General features: G+C 46.4%; 1 long non-coding RNA gene across 3 annotated transcripts in view; it reads right to left on the minus strand.

Annotated features, from left to right (window-relative positions):
* Positions 1-1,401: 1,401 nt before the first annotated feature.
* The window catches only part of LOC140645003 (uncharacterized), an 88,149-nt gene continuing 72,589 nt past the window's right edge, over positions 1,402-16,961 (minus strand). For 2 of the 3 annotated variants that reach the window (XR_012039891.1, XR_012039892.1), the window contains exon 6: positions 1,402-3,020. This is a non-coding gene — a long non-coding RNA (uncharacterized lncRNA). Of the gene's footprint in view, positions 3,021-15,966; positions 16,159-16,961 lie in introns of those variants that run through there. The other variant, XR_012039893.1, reaches the window with a different exon arrangement.

The raw sequence follows: 16,961 nt of genomic DNA on the forward strand, positions 1-16,961 counted from the left end.
GCCTTTGTTTTTAACGGGCATGAAGCTCTCCGTGAAGAGCGAAGCAGCAGCAGAGGAGCCTGGCAGGACTGCTGTTGCTGCTAATGTGGGACGGGTCAGCCCAGGACAAGTTTTGCCACGCTGTAATGGGTGAGGGCATGCAAACTCCCTGCCATCTTCACCTTTGCCTTCACATACGACTACATTAGGGGTGCCTGGAGGGACGGATGTCACAGCAACCAAGGGCTGGGGTCCTGCCGGTCTGCATGGGGAGCAAGTGTGGAAGGACCTGAAATGTGGTTCTCCACATGTGCAACGGAAAGGCTCTGGGGAAATTGGTATTCAGAGGTGTGTCTGGGGTTTGATCTCTCCCCCAGAGATCCTCCTGGGCACCTTACCCATTCCCAGTCTGTCCCGGTTATTTACGACGGCAGGATAAACGCTTTCCAGGCAGAGAGGTGACCACAATCTCTCTTCCATGGAGCTGACAAGCTATGACTGGAGAGAGGGACAATGTTTATGGTGAAGAGCTTCCTGCAGTTACAGAGAGGTCAACAGGATGCTTACCAAAAATAAGGTTCAGTTCATTGAATTAATGAAGTTCAAGCATGGAGCACAGAATATACAAGTGAAGAGAAGAATAAAGCTTTTAAGCAACAACTACTGTGATGCATGTAGACAGTATTCCCAAATCACAATACTTGATGTTTTTGCCAAAAGGTAAAAAAAAAAAAAAGAAAAGAAAACAAGAAAGCAGAAAAAAAAGGCCATTTCCTGACCAGACTCGTTGCCCAACCACTGGCTCTTTTCAGGTTCTCCTGCACATTCACAAGAAATGTGACCTTTGTATGCTGTTGCTGGGGGTAGGCCTGGCTCCTCAGAGGGACGGGAAAATATGTGATTGCTGGATGAAAGCAAAAAGGAAGCAGCACAGCCAGCAGCAACCCTGGAGGTGTTTCCAGTGCCTACTGTACTTGGAAGACCCAGCAAAGCCATGTCTTCCCTCCTACGGCTTCTGGAGTTTGTTTCCAGCCTTCTCTTTTAACATAAGAACACAAAAAATGCCCCGCTGGGTCAGACGAGCAGTCCGTCATGCCCAGTGCTCTGTCTTAAGAGAAGCAATTTAAGGAGGGCACGTGAACCCAGCCACTCTCTGTGACCCTGTTCCCTTCATCCATTCCCCAACACCCACACTTGTAGGTGTGTTAAGGATGCTGAAGGGCACATCCCTGTCTGTTCTTTCACTTTAATATCTGTTTACGGACCTGTCACCCAAGACCACGTCTAATCCTTCCTATAGCTGTTCATAAGAAAAGGAGGGGAGAGACCTCATCCTCAAGACCCCTTATTTCATATTATATCCAGTAAGCTTTATTTCAAAACAGCCATTCAAAACATGCAGGCAGGGGGGACATGGTCAGCGAGTACGCCAGGCTGAGGACCACCTTCACCCGGTGTCCGCACCGCACAACCTAACAGGATCCCCATCTGGATCAGGAGCTCTCAGGAACGTGGGGACACACAGACACCTACATTCCTCTCTGCCTCTGCGTGTACTTGTGTCTGCACCTTTTGGGAAAGCCTTCTCTTTTTTTTTTCCAGTCCTTCCTCTGCAGAATTACATGACAAGAGGCTTTTAACTAAACGCTTGAAAGTTTCTATTTGGCCAGGGGACTGTGAGATTTTCATTTGGGTAAATGTGCGAAACTTTCGGCCACTTGACTGACAGAGCGTTTGGGGAGAAGGAGAGCCTTATCTGCTGGAATGATTTGATGAATTTACCGTCAGATTGACTAAGACGTAGATCTGCACATATGGGAACTCCTTTCTGCCTAATAAATAATGCTCGCTCGCTTGCCCCACCAGGGCATAGGGAAGACTCATTAATTACTGACTCCGCATAGCCTGGAAGTCAGAAGATGTTACGCAAATACTAACTGTTCCTATCTTGTAAAGCAAAAGGCTGCATTTGGGTTTGAAGTTTTTATTTTGGTGAAGGCACAGCCAGTAGTTCTGCGGTAAGGCTATTCACACAGCTACTTCAGGCAAGTATAAATCATATGGACTGCGTACGGTACAGGAGAAATCTACTCTATGCAAAATTAATGTTGGGCTGGCCCAGCAGAAGCAGCGCACGTAGCAAAGGTGAAGTGCACAGTCTTAGGGGGAAGCTGTGTGTCTGCCCACCTGGTAAATTTATGTCTTTCACCTCTAGAACTTCAATTCATGCACAGTGTGAGGTTGTAAGTGAAATGAATTTATTGGTGTCAGTTCATTCCCTAATGGGTAACAGTTCATGTCACAAAATCAGCACAGATAATTTGTCATGATTGGAAGTCCCTTCTAAAGAGAGGCTCCGGCGTGCAGGGGTATGGAGGAATTAGTTGCTGGCCCCTGGGAGAGACGGCAGAGCTCGGTAGAGAAGCCCACGCTCCAGCAGAGGAAACAGAGGTAATAACTAACCCTCCCTCCCACCTCCTCGCCCCCTTGTGAACTGCGTCAGAGAAAGTTCCTGTGCTGCAAGTTCAACGCTAATGAAAAACAGGCCTCCCTCAGATCATACCTCGTCTTAGGATGGGAATGAGATGCAACAGTTATGTTAGATCAACACTAAAGTCAGTGGGAAAACAATGCTAGCAGAGCAAAACAGAGGCAATGGACCATATTTGCAGCTGTGCCAAGAAAGAAACATCACCTAATGACCCCTAAGGGTTTACTGAAGGGGAGATCCCGCTGACATCTCCAGCGGGTCTTGACACTGTTCCAGGACGCTCCATCTCCCAGCTTAGCCCCGTGAAGCTGGCCTTTCATTCCCCACTTCAGCCTTGCTTGCTTGTGCTTCTTCTCAACCTGTGCAGAGCTGCGTGCTTGTGGCCACCTGTGCCCTGCAGCCAGGGTGGCCAGGGTGCTCCTGCACGGCACTGCCTGGCAGCGGCAGGGCAGGGCTCCGTGACACTGGGACGTTGTCATCCCACTGACTGTTCGATTCCCACCGGCCGTCAAGTGAGTGCCCTTTTGAGGCCAAGTCATTTTAGTGATAGCTGCAACAACAACAAAAAAGGATCATTACGTACCTTACCAACTGATTTTCTGAAAGGTTGGAGGCTACTGGGAAAGAAACAGCAAAATACATGTTCCACCCACTGCCACCTTACATCTTTGACTCCAGTCCGTCCTTCTGCTTGACCTGAGGAAGAGAAGCATCATAGGAGGCCAAAAAAACCTCGGAAGACGTCCAGTCTTCTCTTACAAAAGGTTATTGCTTAAGGGATGACTAGAAACTGCTCTTCCTGTGCCTTAGGAAATTCTGAATTAAAAAAACAAGGAAATAACAAGGAAGCAAAAAACCCAGCCAAGCAAACAAGTCAAATTTGATTCCAAAAGAGGAGGACAATGTATAAAGATAGGAATCTGCGTCTCTCCTGCAGGGCTGAAGTAGGAAGTCCCCAAGACTTCATAGAGTAGGCTGGCCATCCCCTTGTTTTCTCCAGCGTACTCCCAGGGCTCAATGGCCCGCCAGGAAGCCCAGCAGCAGGGAAGCCCTGGGAAGTGCCGCTGCCAGGGAGCCAGGAGATGGGGGCATGACAGCCTCTATCCCCTGCCTGCCGTCTCCCCACCAGCATGCCAGGTGGGCTGCTGGGGAGGGAGGTAAGCAAGCTTCCAAAACTTGCTTGGCAGGAAGGATGCCAGCCCACATCTGCCTGGTTTCTGGGAAGATCTCATCAAAATTGACGTTTCCAGTGTGTTTCAATGCCGGTGTATTAGCTTTTGCTATGCCAGACAAGCATGCCAGAAAATTTCTGACCAGCTGTACTGTGAACACTGAGCGCCAGCAACTATCAGCTTTAGCCCAGTCCATCTTTCCAATGAGCAGCCAGAGAAACCTGGGGAGCAAACCCACCCACCTCGATAGCAATGTCCCCACTGCATTCAGCACTGACTTCTTCAGATGTGGGCAGTGCAACGCTGGTGCACATGGGAAGCTGGTCATGGTGCCAGAAGGCTGGACTCCAGGCCAAGGTGTGCAGAGGAGGGATGTGGCCTGGCAGCCTTTACTTTATGCCTGCTCTTCTAGATAGGCCCTTGGCTTGACTGTTGACCTGGGTTCATTTCCAAGCCCTCCCCTATCAATCAGACATGCACACATACTGTTCCAGTAATGAATCAAGCTGGCTTGTTCTTGGCCTCAATCAACCAAGACTGTGTACCACACAAACTTTCATCTAGGTTGGAAATAATAGGGAAAAACAGCCCCAAGCACAGCCTATGAAGAGTGACTCCCCGTTGCAGCAGATCTTCAGAGGGTGGAAATCTTTCGATGTGCGCAGGTGTGCCAGAGACACTGGTCAACAATTAAAGACAGCAAGGACAAAGATCCCAACTCAAATATTTTCTATTAAAAATGTGTGAAGAGAGACGTAATACTATTGGCATAGAAAATTCAGAATGCATTAAAAGCTCAGACTCTGGGAATTTCTACCCATTTACAGAAAAGCAGGAATTCCTGTGCTCTGCTTTTAAGCCTGCTTGAGAAAACCAAGCTGTCAGAGTTAACTGGGGCACCTTCAAGCCAATAGCTGGGAATGGGCTGCCCAGCAAATCTGTGCAACTATAAGTTTCTGCTAAGCTCTTATAAACATACTGGGAAAAAGAGCCATGGAGTCAGCGCAGAGGCATTCGCTGGCCCCGGAACGTGCCAGGGTGATGTAACCTGACAAAGACTGATCTACAAGATACAGCAGAAAATCCTTATTAGGCACCAGCCTGCTTATCAAGCAACTCAACAAGCTCTCCTGAATCACTATATGAAAACTTACCAAAAAATGGGTCTTTGTGAATGATGCTTTTCTCTCCCAGCTGCGCTGAGCTGACCATTCAGGATTAAAAAAAAGAAGCAAGCTGCACCGGACGCATGCTTCAGACCCAACCAAATATATGTTTATCAGCTCCTTCCAGATGTTCCTGCAGCTGTATCGCCTCACCATCACCACAATTTGATGTGGCACCAAAGCAAATCAAGAGCTACATTTTTGTAGGCCTTGCTGATGCTGTGTGCTGTATGTACTCCAGCTCGCTTCTCAGCCTATTTTTTACACACTAGTGTCCTCAATTACTTTTCCAAATGAAAGGGAGTCATGCTACTTTAATTAAACATTTAATTGAAGGGAGGGGAAAAAAAAAGAGGGAGGGAGCTGATGTTTGCCAACGAGGAAAGGATAACGGTGAGAGATTGCTGCTTCTAAATGAAACCTCACAATGCTGCTTTCTGCAGCGAGAGGCACCCTGGGCTGGGGCTCATGTATCAAAGTACAGCTCAGCTCCTATTCAATTAATGTGTCTCTTTCGATGGGAAGGTTTTGTGAAGCATTGTTGGAAATGGTTTCTAATTTTCCCTTCAGTTTTTGGCTGGCTTAATTAAACTTACACCCACCGAACCCTTATGTCTCTCCAAAGGCAGACTGGTTATTGACCTAAGGGATTTTTTTTAATCATTTCTATGTTTCACTGGCCACCTTCAGTGACTTAGCGAATCCAGCTTTTCTTTTTTTTTTTATTTTTTTTAAGGTTCATCCAACACTGAAGTGTTTCTGCTCCCCCCCTCAGAAAGCTGGCAGAAATGTGCATCATCTTTCCCTTTTGGTGGGAGCCTGAGAACTTAATCAGCTGCGACTCTCCAGGCTGGGGCTTCCTCAAATAAAGAAGTCGTGCAAGCCAGCGCCTCCAAAGCAGAACCGGGACGTCTGGGCGCTCCTCGCCCCTTGCCCAGGGAAAGGATTATCTGAGAGAATGAATTCACTCACGTGTGTAAAAGTTCATGGGAGGTGGTCATCATGAATTTACGGCACACGTCTGTTTTGTGAGTGAGGGAACCGACAAGGTCTGGTTTGCTCTCAGCTTGGGTCTCCAAGTGAGCAAAGCCCTGTGGATTCACTAGTGTCTATGATGGACGGAGTCACACGGTGGCCTCTTCGTCACTGGGGAATTAGTAAGGTCTCTCTTCAGTTGCCTGGGACCCTGGGATTATATTTCAGACATGTCTCTCTCTCAAATTCAGTAGAAACCTGCTAATGGGCTCAAAAGTGATGGGAAGGCAGAATGAACAAACACGCAATTGCAGAAACCTCCTCTCCTTTGGAAAGCGGGCTAAAAACGAGGTTGAAGCCTGGGTTATGTGTCTGGCTGAGTGAAGGTTCATGCCACCCCCATGTTATTTACCTGTGGGCCTGACTGTATAAAACACAGCACCCATACTTCATCTGACGTTGTCACTGCAGGCAGTGAGTACCTTTGAAATTTAGGCTCTGCCTGCTTGTTAAAGGATGAGAACACTCACAAATGTCAAAACACAAAAGAAGGCTTACACAAAGAGAACATCCTGCGGCATACGCGCATTGCCGTTGCACAGTCGTTCTCGTTGCTAATAAAGCAGGGGGCGAGGGTGGGTAAACTGCACCACTCTAACAGGAGTGACTCATGGTGGAAAGAATAACAAGCGTGAGATCAGAAAACTGACAGTAAGTCTTATGAGCAGGGTTGCCTACCTTGTTCTCTTTTCCAAATGCTCTGAAAAAGCAGCAGGATCTAAAGTGTTTCTTGGGGTACAGCTGACTAAAAATTCAAGAAGAAAACATTCTTGTCTGCCCACAAAAGAGTACATAGGCTTGCTCCTGTCTAGGGCACAAAACCGGTCCCATTCAGACCTGAAACCTGGTTGTCACACGCTCTGTAGTGGAAAAGCAGTGGAAGTGCATCAACCGGCTGGACTTCCCAGCCCCAGCAGGCAGAATAGCTACTCACAGCAGGGAGCTAAACATGGTTTCTGCTCAGCATCGTGACTGTGCTATGGATTAGATTGACCCGCAGATTAACCCGGCGACCTGCCATCCACTCTCATCCATACCTAAGAATATAAGCAAAGGGAAGCTGATGATTAGGGAGAAGAACAGGTGAAGTTCAGCTCAAAGTTCAATGTCACTGAAAAAACCACGAATATCAAAACCAGAGTGGGTCTGCTTTTTCTGTCCATAAGCCTATGCTGAGCCCTCAAAGGCTGGGTCATTCTGCTGAGGGTTCAGATGAGAATGATAAAGGTCCAGCCTAGGTCCAGCCTAGACCAAGGTTCCTGGCATGGGGGACCTCCATGCTCAGTTCTTGTTTCTGTCACCAGCCGGCTCAAGCACAAGCCGCACCACTTCTTCTTGCCATACTTCATTTCAGCCACTTCTGACGTGGAGATACTAAAACATCCTCACCACATGGGGATCTTCTTGGCGCTGTGGGTGTTTGCTCTGAGCGCTTGGGGATTTACAAATGCAAGGTGCAGCAGAGCTGCAAAGTGAATTAGGAACAAGAATCAACCAAACTCTCCAGCACAACCACTCCTGCTTTATGTAGGAAGAGAAGGAGAGGGATTGGAGACAGACTTAGTTTTATCCAGATAGGAATAAACTTCATTTCTAGGACTGTTTCTAATAAAATAAAGACAATTCTCTCTGGCTTATAGCACCTTACTAATCACTGTAGCTGTGATACAGAATCATTCATGCTTTTATTCTGTTTTATTCTATTTATTTTTTAACTTAGGAAAAGCAAATCTATTCAAGCAACCCTTAGAACGGAAACCTACAATATTTGTTGTGGTGTTTTCAGGTAACTAAAATCATGTGGGCTTAAGTGTTTACTCTTTGCATGCACTTTACCCACACCTGAGGAACACCAAAACACAAAGCAGGTGGGGAAAGTGTGATGAAGCAAACTTTCCCTGCATGATGTAAGGCAAAGGGGCTGTCTAGCCCACTGCTTACCATACAAATGTATTTTATCCGGGCACTGCTGTTATTATTAATTATTTTTATTAATGTTCAGATAAGCCCCCAGGCAGGCAGGAGTGTGGGAGCCTGAGTGCACCAGGGCTCTGTGTCACTGTGACGGTGTCTCTGGAAGGGCAGCAGCTGGGTTGTATACCCAAAGCAACCTGTATGCTTATTTTACCATTCTTTTAGGATAGTTGCAGAATATGGCACATTAAAATACATGTTGTGATGTGTTCTCTCACTTGCTTTAAGACACTGTTCAATTAACAAGCAGTTCCGTGGACGTTGGCCCTGAGAGGAGGAAAATGCATGGATTTGTGTTTCAGGCACGGCTGGCTTTGGGCCCTGGGAGATGAGGAGTGTTTCTCCCTCGGTTTAGAAAGGTGCTCTCTCCGGTGTGAGGTCTCCAACGTCTAATAGTGGCTGAGCTCATTCAGCAGCATGGCATCCTGTCCAGTGGCAGGTCTCTTCTCTTCACAACTGCCTAATTTCACAGACCTTGTAGGAACTGAATTACCTAAGCAGCCTCTACCATGCTTTTGCATTTTGTTGGCTTTGGCCAGAGGGTTTCAAAAGTTATTACAGGGAGAATCACACATACATGGCATGCTCACATAAGCCTTTAAAAATCCTGCTCCTGCTATGCCGATTACCATGGATAGTCCCCTTAGCTGAAAAATGAGTCATAATTGTAGAAAACAGTGCAGAATTTGAACCTAACCCATTAATGCTAATGTAATATATGGTGAGAAAATACTATTAACATTTGGATGGATGAGTTACAATACTCTGATTACCACACATTTGCATTCCTTAGCTTCTGTGTGATTACAACCTCAGCTTTGAAGGTGTGTTACCACAAAGACGTCTTTTGCTGTTTCGATTTGTTTTCTTGGTGTGTGCATATTTAGAGCCAGAGTCAGTTTGCTAGTATTAATAATATTGATTGCACAATGATTCCTGCAGCGCCCAACCAAGAACTCAGAGAGGGAGGACAGATGATCCTAAGAGGGTGCATTCCCATCCATTTTTCAGGCTGAGCTTCTGGAGATTTACGGAGGAGTCACCTCACTGAATTGTGGCTGCTTAATGGCTCTTTAAAGGCCCAAGTCCAAGCTAGTTGTCCAGGCTTACAGTACATTCAGCAGAGAGAGAGAAAAGCACCTCTAGAGGGCAATTCATTCCACGTATTGCAGCTGCCTCTGGCGCAGGGAGCTCAGGCGCCTGCCTCCCTTCAGGTGCCTGGAGCTGGCTGGAGCCAGGGCTCCCCAAGGTGACTGTCCTGGCTGCAAGTGCTCAGACCGCGCAGAGGATGCTGCATTGCCATCCAGTCAGTCAGCAAAATGGTTTCTGCTGACTCACTTACCAGTGTTTTCCTCCAGGTTTTTCCCTATGAAGACTTCTCTTGTGCCTTTTCTGGTCAGTGTAAGGATCAGGAGGATTCCCTTGGTCACCCTTGGTGCTGCCGTGCTGCATGCCTTCTCCAAGACACGGGCTGAGAAAGTCTTGTTCCCTGGCTATCTAAGTCTGAGCGGCAGCAGTGTCAGAAGGCAGCAAGACAGACCTACCTCCCAAAATAACTGTGATGCTTCTGGTGCTCTTTGTGTGACAAAAATGTATGAAGAGATCCGATGGGCAGTGATGAGGCCAGAGATTATGCCCAAATGAGAAAGATCTGGCAGCCTCTGTAGTATGGGTAGGACCATATTCTAGGACCTATCAGAAAACAGTAAGCTAAGTTATGAACCCTCTGAATAGCTTGAGGACTCCCTAGCACATGACTTCTTTGATGGAAAATACCCATTTCCTACATCCTGCATGTGTCTTACAAGTTTTTCCTGTGTTCCTGCAATAACAGCCAGCCTGGAGGGCCAAGTTCTGCTCCCTCTTAAACTGAGAACAATTTCTCCAAGAGGTAGTTCGCGTCACCCTGGTGCAAGTGGAAAGAATGGCTGACCAAGAACCCCTCGGGCTGTATCCCTGCCTGGAGGACGTGGGCAGGGTTAACTCTAATTGCCATGCTGGGGCTGCAAGGTGGGGCCCTGCTCGCCCTTAGTTTTGGAGAGAAATATCAACATACATATGGCGCTCACAAAGCACATAAATACAGACTGGGTGTTTTAAATCTATTTTGTGCTGACACTGTAAAAGTCTCTGTAGTTCCCATGGAGGGAGAACAGCTGCTGGGACCACCCAGTGCATCCTTCTCTGGACCTCGAGAAGGGTACTGGAAGATGTGTTGACAGACTCAAAACAAAGTCAGAGTATACTCTGGCTTTACAGAGAAAGGAGCTTTCTATCGGTGCCGAGCAAAGTGCGTGGGCGTCAAACCTCACCCAGGGAAAGCTGAAGGCAATATCACGATGCTGGTCTGCCCCAGCCTTGGACCTGGCCAGGAGAAAATGCTGGCTGCTGGTTAGTATATGGAAGTGTGTGTGAGGGGAGGAGGGAGGTGTTGATTTTGTAACCAGCATCTATATTGCAGTTTTAAATTAATGGCAAGTTGTCTTAATCTTGGGACAGGTGTTCTTTTTTATTCTTGTCCCTGTAGCAGAATAAATGAATGAAATAAAAAATGAATAAGAACTTGAGCCTTCACATAATGAATATTGTGGATACAACCTCCTATAAATTACATTCTAGACTCCCAACGGGTAATGTCTCTTATATATTACTGGGATACTTACATGTTTTTTCAAAGGCTCTCTTACAGCAAAACCCTGAAAAGTTAGCACAGCTCCTGCAGGTTAGAGAGAGTCTGATGGAGGAGGAAGAACAGTAGGGTCATTACGGAACATCATTAGAGGCTTAAGAGCTAATGATCCAAAGCACATTGACATTAATGTGACTCTTTTCTTTGGACTTCAGGCACCTGGGCACATGAGCCCTTGCTTGTGATATTTAATATGTCTGGTTTTCATGCATTATTATCTATTTTGGAATGGGAAAGTTTTTTTTCTCCTCTGTAAAGTAAAAAGCAAACAAATAAACCCCTTGTGCTGGACAAATCAAGCCCTAGCATTGGAGACAAGTTTTCCTAAAATTGGTCCCATCATTAAATCTGCTGCTTTAATTTTTTTCCGTCTTTATGAAGGCAGTAACTAGTTCTATTGAAAGGGCTCAGGTTTTTAATGAAATTAAAAGTCAGAAATTAATAGTCACTATAAACCTTCCTACTTGGCTGTTGCAGCTGTCACAAAATACTGCTCCCATTCACTACAGTTAATCCACAGGGACAAAACTAAGCCATAGGTGTAGCAGATGCACCTGACGAGCTATTCTAGCAGCCGGAGCACACCGAGCCACCGTGCCTGGGCTTAGGCAGAAGGGGGATGGTTTCAGGGTTACAGCACTGGGGCAATTGCTCGGGCTGTCGCAGGAGGAGTACGCTCACTATGCTTAAGCGTCATGGTACCTGTGAAACTCATCTACTGTGTGGGTGGGAGGGCAGGGAGTTGGAAATGCCTGTCGAGATGTTTTCTCCCCCTGTGAGCCCTTGCTCCTGCCCTGTAAGCACACTGTTTCCTCCTTCCCCTGTTCCTCCTGGCAAGGACCGAGTGCCCTCTTCCTTTCCAAAAATCTGTCCCATGCTAGCAGCTAGCGGCAGTGGCCAGCACTGACCATGGACACTGATGCTCCAGACGTCTTTGTGCCAAAACTCACCGCCATACAATTAAACCTTGCCTTCCTGGCCAGTGGAAGGAAAAGCCAAGGCCAAGGGCATTAAACTATGCTTTTTCTTCTGCCACAATAAAGCCACAAAAAACTATTGCTGAGGCCTAGCTGGAAAATCAGAATGTTCTCCTCGGGGGCACCCTTTCAGCCCTCAGCGGGGAGAGGGTTCAGGCAACAGCCGGACTCTTGCTGAACGGGGCCGTGCAGGTGTTTCTGTGAGGGGCTCTGTGCCTCGCGTAGCTCTACATGAAGATTTACCCTCTGCTTGAAGCAACAGTTCCTGTGCATGCATTTTGACCTGATAATGGCTGTGTAAAAATCTGGGATCCCACTTATTTACATTACCCCCTGACAGTTTAAAAATTCATTAATGGCTCAGCAGTAAATTCTCAGCAGACTTCCCTGAAGAGATGAAAAACGGGGGACATCAGCTAATGAATTATCACAGAAATACTCTGAAAGGAGAACCTGTTCTGCTCTTCTACCCTGTTCCTATGGCTGAATGGAAGGGGGCTCGGTTTTTACGTTTCATTTTTGATTTCTGGTTTTCTGCAGAATGTGGGAGTAATGGAGACGACCTCCCCATCTGCCACATGCAGCCCATATGGCAGCCATACGCTCTCCTCCCCGCCGTTTTGGCGACCTCTGAACTGGAAGGGCAGCCCTGTCTGAAACCCAGCATGAGCACCGAGTCACTTCCAATTCCCGTCCTGTTCTCCCTCCCTCCTGAGCAACTTATTTAACGGCGACAATTTACATATGGTGGTTTTACGGTGTGGACTAGGATGCCCCAGGGACTGATTTGAGACTCGCAAATCCATTTCAGAGCCTTTGCGCTGAGGACACAGTGGGGCAGATTCAATATTCAGCTATGCTCATCTAAATCCAAAGGTGCTTCAGGGAAACAACAACCTCTGGATTTACCTTGGCGCAGGAGAGCAAAATAAAGGCACCTGCCTGGACTCATAGCCACCACACATTGGTGAAAAATACCCCGCATACAAAATTCACAGTACTTTTTAGCTAAAGATATACAGCAAGCATGCCACTATATATGCAAATATTGCAGAAAGCAGGAGGAGAGCAAACAATAAACAGATCTTTTACTGCTAAGTTACCTTTCCCTTCCTTCTCAAAAATGTGAGAGATTTAGAAAGAACTGAGAGCTGAACTAAATGTTGTCCCTGTCATTTGTATGATGAAGTTACGCCAAAAGTCTTTTTCCAAATAATTCTTTGCTATGGATTGCACGGATGAATGACTCCCACATAAGCCATATTCATTTTTAAATTTACTAGGGGTAAAGGGGAAATCCAGCTCAAAACCCACTAACAATGCAAAATGAAGAATCTGACTGAAGGAAAAGAGTTTTATTAAAGTTATGGAACCCTTTTCAGTTTTAGTTACATGGAGATAGTGAAAATGTGTACCGGGGAAGGGAAGACCTTTCCCAGCAGACCTCTACCAGAAGTACTTTGCCAGGGAAGACCTTAAGCACCACGCCATTTGAGGCTGAAACAGCTGAGAGAGGGGAAGAATGAGGAACAGAATTCCTTGGCCTCTGTCACTTTCTAAGAGGCAATTACTTTTATTTAAACCTTGACAATTAATTTTATTTCAACTCTGATTTCTTTTTACCATATAGGAATATGAAACAGTGTCCTGAAATTAATAATAAATGAAAAAAACCCTGCTGAAATAATCATGATGAACACATTATTTTTCATGCATACAATTGGTTCAATTCCAGTTTCAAAATTAAAATGAAAACGAAAATGAGAGGAAATCCAGATGTAGATTGCTTTGTGTAAAAACCAGCTATTTCCCTGAGGAATCCAGGGAAATTTCCAGCTATTTTCCAGGGAAAAATCCAGCTATTTCCCTGAGGAACCGTCATCCAGCTGCATGGTGCCATAGGCTAAAACAGCACAAGGAGCCATCCATTTTCATGTCAGAGGCTTGTTTTCCATCAAGAGGATCGGAGCCCACAGAGAAAGTCAAGAGAGACTATTCCTCCTCCACCTACACATTCCCATTAGTCCTTGTGTAAGCAAATGCTGGGCATGTTGCCACCCCGTATGAGGCACTGCCAGCCGTGCCACTTAACTGACTGCCAGCAAGCCTGTGGGCTGCTGGGGTGGCAGCTATTGCCTTCCACGCCATCAGGTACCTCCGTGGTGCATCGCGGTGATCAGCAGTGTCTCAAAGGGGACGTGGTGGTGTCCTGCCTGCCTCCTTCCTGGGTACACAGATCCACACCCCATCCGAATTCATCTCAAGTTATCCCTCTCCAGCCATGCTCTCCTATATACCCCAGTGCTGCTGGGGCTGCTGTGGATCTTTCATAGACCATCCATGCAAGGGAGGGTGTTCACATTTTGAGGGGGAAGCAGCTTGGGAAATTTTCTAAGGTACTAATCATGGAAAAAACCCGCCAGCATTGGAAATGAGGGGCTTTCAACTTCCAACATGTATAGCAAAACCACTTCAAGGTACTGAATGGCCCAGTAAAGACTTGGGAGCTGCCACTACTGGTGGTAGTAGCTACACCACCTCTCCTGCTGCTGGCAGTACTGGGGGCAAAAAATGTCACTGACACCCTCTAGGCTAAGTTCAGTAGTTTTGCCAGTAATCCTATATGAAGGTGAACAAAACCTGTGCTTCTGACGCCTCTCCTTGCTCATTTGAATGCTGGCCTTGCCACACAGTGTTCAAGAAGCAAATCTGGGCAAGGAGCTGTGATGGAGCAGGCAGGGGGTGGTCTGTAGGGAAAGCACACTCCACAAGTGTGAGACTGATGGATCACTTCCCTTGCTATCCATCAGTTACTTACAGCCAGGTGTAGGACAGTGTGTTTTCCAGGGAGGCTACTTAGTCTTTTATCAGTTAACAAGACACATGAATGTCTTCTTTTGGATGAGTGGCAAGAACATTATATATGTATATGTTTGTGTGTGTGTCTCTGTGTGTTTATGTTTAAAAAAAAAAAAAGGTACTCAGAAGCTCACAATAAAAAAATAAATGAATGGCACTGTTATCCATGAGATTCTGCCCTGGAGCAGGAAGTCCTGAGGCAGTTTCACATGCAGAAGATCACACCAGCTTTTCTCCAGCATCCCCTACACTCAGACACCCACAATTCTGCCAATGGACTTCCAGATTTAAAGCTGTTCCATGCTCAGATTTGGTCCTTTCTGCCAAGTTGCAACCTGGAATCATCCTGAAATTACAAACCTTCAAGCAAACCCTTCTGCAGTCCTAAGCCCAATATCCAGACTTCAGCGGGACCAATTGAATTCTCTGAGCTCTGGGTTTCTTGGCAAAGTTTCATTCAGCTCATGTGACTCACTGTTCCCCCTGTTGGGATGATGGAAAAGATAAACCTGCACTTGGATGTCAAGAGACCAGAACCACCAGAACCACAGACAACAGAAATGATTAAATATGAAAATATTTTAAAAATATCTCTAGGTCAGATATGAAAAAATCATGAACAGCAAATGCTTTCAGCAGATGTTTCCTAACAAAATTGCATCTGGAGGGTTCTGCCCTGTTCATTTTGCAGACGCATCAGGTGCTGTACACAAGTTGAACCATTCACATGATTTCAGCCCTCCATCTGAGATTAGCCTAGCCTAGCACTCACAAAAACACAATCCTAATCCCCCTAGAACGGGGCAGCATGGTGTACTCAGTGTGACCAGCCTGCAGCAGAGAAAGAGGAAGGCCAGCTGCTCAAGCAGTCCAAACTCAATTAGTTTACATTAGTTCCTCCATCGCTGCGACGTGATAGCCCAATCTAACAAAAACAAAATCTCTGAGTCAGTGGAAAGCCAAAATGAAAAGCCATTTTCCATGGGTCTGTCATGTACTTAGCAAGGTTATATAACCAGCCATTAGTTTACTCTTAAACTAGCCATTAATTTTGTTTTGTCTAAAAAAGGGTAGAGAGGGGGAGAGATGAATCATCCCTGTATGCCCAACAGTCTTCTTCCAAATCTTTGTGCGAGTCAAAAATTACATAGAAGCCAAGCTGCCATCAGAAAATTATTTCTACTGATGATTGGCCACAGCCAGTTGTGATTTCCTCCTCATCTTGCAGAAGTTTTCAAATCACTGAGTTCAGAACTGCTCCTGGTGAGCAGGAGGTGTATGACTTTGGAAACAAAACCAGTTTTTCCCCCTCTGAATGTGCTTTTACTTTGTCTCCTGTGAGAGGACACACACTACTAGTTACTCTTCAAGAGCCTGGGAACACATTCAAAAAAACCTCAAAACCAAAAAACACCCACTAGCCTTATATGAAGCTCATTTATCTTGTAAGCTTTTCAGGGCAACACCTGAGGGTCCTTGTACTGTGCGTAGCAAAAGGTATCCTGCTCACCTTCTTTCAGCTCTTTAAGAAATAAAATGTATTTAGTAACAGTCTCATTGAAGCCATCCAAACAAGAAACCCACCTTATCCACGAATAAAGCACCAGAACAGGAGCCAGGAGACCTCCTCTCTGTTCCACTCTGCTGCCGATCCAGAAGGGACACAGCCCCAGTAGTGGGAACCCAACACATGGGCATGGTGCATGGCTTCCCAGCCACAGCACGACGGTAATGTGGCTCTCGGGCATTCACCACCAAAGCACCCTCTGAAAGTCAGCGGGCTTCTCCTCTCTCACCCCTATCTTCAAGTGGTCATCTGAGAGAGGCAGGAACAGAAAAAATGCCAAATTCTGTCCATCACCTTAATACAGTAAAATATTGCTGCCCAGCCTTCATAGCTGGAGGCTTCTCCTTCTGCACAGACTCTAGCACGAATGACTTATGTCAATCACAACACATGCATGTCATTCACACAAGCTACCAGGAAGCTCAGATCTTTGTCAGAAGGTTGGGGCTGACTTACACTCTGCTCTTGGGAAGGTCTATTTAAACGCCCTGTAGAAATAGTAAGCACGGATAAGCACATACAGGCTCTGTCTGGAAAAAAACAACAAAAACTCTCCAAAGAAGTTGGTTGTGTTTTGCCTTGTCTTCTTTATGGAAATTTGGAAGGAATTTAAACCTCTGTCCTGTTTCCTGACCTTTGGTGTTTCGATATAGCAGGATCTGGATCCAAATGATTGTTGTGTCAGTCCAAACCCCGACATACTAATATTTGGAAGACTGAAGTTACTCTGATTTTAGCTTGCTCAGCCTGGGTGTGACTGGAAGGCTCTGCTCAAAGCCAGAGCACTGCTGCTCTGACGAGCAGTCAGCAATAACACCGACAATAAAGACACAGAGAAGGGTACCCGGTCCGCTGCGCCGTTCCTCACATGCAGCGCAGGAGGTCTGCAGAGGTTACTCCCCCAGGCTGTATCACAGGCAGGGAGCCGAGGCTGAAGAGACTCCTGCTAAATTGCAGAGAATTCCTGGTGGTGCCTGAATAATTTCCTGGTCAGAGAGGTTGTGAGGAAGGGAAAGAGGGAGGTATTTCTTTGCAGAGCAAAAAGCTGACCT

This window comes from Ciconia boyciana, chromosome 1 (genome assembly GCF_034638445.1).
Source record: "Ciconia boyciana chromosome 1, ASM3463844v1, whole genome shotgun sequence".
Taxonomy (NCBI): Eukaryota; Metazoa; Chordata; class Aves; order Ciconiiformes; family Ciconiidae; genus Ciconia; species Ciconia boyciana.